Source organism: Mesoplodon mirus (genome assembly GCF_964341445.2).
Source record: "Mesoplodon mirus genome assembly, chromosome: 6".
Classification (NCBI taxonomy): domain Eukaryota; kingdom Metazoa; phylum Chordata; class Mammalia; order Artiodactyla; family Ziphiidae; genus Mesoplodon; species Mesoplodon mirus.
Genome location: NC_138982.1, coordinates 72,022,649 through 72,024,483, shown reverse-complemented (window position 1 = coordinate 72,024,483; position 1,835 = coordinate 72,022,649). Strand labels below are relative to the sequence as shown.

General features: G+C 55.3%; 1 pseudogene across 1 annotated transcript; it reads right to left on the bottom strand.

The window, feature by feature from the left end:
* Window positions 1–317: 317 nt before the first annotated feature.
* On the bottom strand, window positions 318–1,627 carry LOC309805963 (annotated as a pseudogene). Its single transcript has one exon. The product of its transcript is annotated as an uncharacterized misc_RNA (transcript).
* Window positions 1,628–1,835: the final 208 nt, after the last annotated feature.

Here is a 1,835-nt window from a genome sequence, read left to right as displayed (position 1 = left end):
CCAGAGAGAAAGGTGGATGTGCGTGTGTACACACATGAGTACACGTGAAAAGAACCATTTTGGGTATTAGGCCCTAGAGGTCAGAAGAGGACTCAAGCAGAGGAGCAGGGCCAGGCTAACTGGAACGGCAGCTGCGTAAAATCACACCCTTTCCTGTGGGACCCTGCAGGCCAACAGGTTAGGGCACGAGCAGGCCACCAGATCGGCCCCAGGTCACCTGTGGAACGGGAAAACATGCTCCCAGGCTGGGGCTGTACCACCTCCTGGAGCCCCCTGCTCATCCCTGCTGGCTTTGCCACTAAACTGACTCTCAGGAACTAGAAATGTGGAAGCTTTCTAGCCAGAAAACTGGAGGGCATCTTTATAAACACGACCCCAAACCAACAACACTCCTGCAGCCGGAACTCTGCCGCCAGGGGAAATGTAGCAGTTACTGCCTTCACCTTCGAAGCCTGCCTCTGAGTGAGGGATTTCTTTCTTACCAATCCTCCTTCGGCTAGAAAAGTGACAAAAGTGAGTTGGATGGGAGTCCAAGTCACAGGGCAGAGCTTCGGTGGCCCTGCGTATAGGGAGGAGTTGAAGCTGGAGCGGCTCCTGTGGCTGCGGCGGCCGGGGGACCACGCCAAGGGGAATGTGACCTTCTTCTCATCCGTGGGGGTGACCTGCGCCACATGGGAGGCGGTGGCAGCATTCTCCTGGGAGGGCTGAATCGCCGGGGGCGGGGGTGTGTGGCTGAGGCCAGGGGGCCAGCACAGCGGTGGTAGTGATCTCCTGGCCATCGGTGTGTCCTCCGTCCATGTGCTTCAGCGCCTTCTCGGCCTCATCTGGATTCTCAAACTCCACATATGCGTAGCCTTTAGACAGATGCGGGTGCATCCTTTCTACAGGCACGTCAACCATTTTAATTTTCCCATAGGTGGAGAATATCTCCATGATATGATCCTTGGTCACATTCCTGGTGAGCCTTCCAATGTGCACCGTGGTGGGTTTAGGCGAAGGGCTCCGCCTTTTCCTTTCCTTTTCATCTCTTTTGGGTGGTTTGGATTTGGAGCGGGAACGCCGCCTGTTGTCCTGCCTGCGCCGACAAGGACTCGGAGAGCCAGGGGAGCTGCCGGAGCTGGAGCTGCGGGATGTGCTGGAACTTCCTGAGCGGCTCGATGCTGAAGATGAGCTGGAGCCGCTGCTAGAGCCCGTGCTGGTGCTCGAGCCCGGGCTCGAGCTGGACCGAGACCTGGTGCTGCTGCTACCACTGGAGGCGCTGCGCCTCTTTCGAGTTTCATCCCTGCCACGACCCTTCTCGCTGGACTCCTTGGCGGCCCCCTTATCTTTAGAGCGATCCTTGGACTTCTCCTCAGAGCGGTCTTTGCGTTTGGTAGGAGAAGGAGCCCCAGTGCTGGACTTTTGTATTATTTTCTTTGACTCCTAGCAAGCTCTTCTTTATCACTCCTGATAAATCCATTCTCCCCTTCTGAGGTGTTCAAAGCAGCAATGCCCTTCTGACTTGAGTCTGAGAAACGATCCTTAATCGATTGCAATTTACGCCAAAGTGCAGCATCTTCCAGCCGCCGCGACCTCCTCCCCCTCTCCTCAGCCTCTGAGGCCGGCGCCGCTCTGGCGTCAGGATTAGGGAGCGGGAAGGCCTAATTTTTTTAAAACCCAGCTCAGATGGCTACTTCCTGGGGAAACCTTCAGTTTTCCTAAGGCAATTAGTTAGCCACTCCCTCATCTACGCCCTCTCAACACTCTTTCCACATCAGCAACACAGAGTACATTGAATTTACTATTAGTACCTGTTTATTTGTCTAGCCCTTCTACTGGACTGTGAGCTTTGCAAG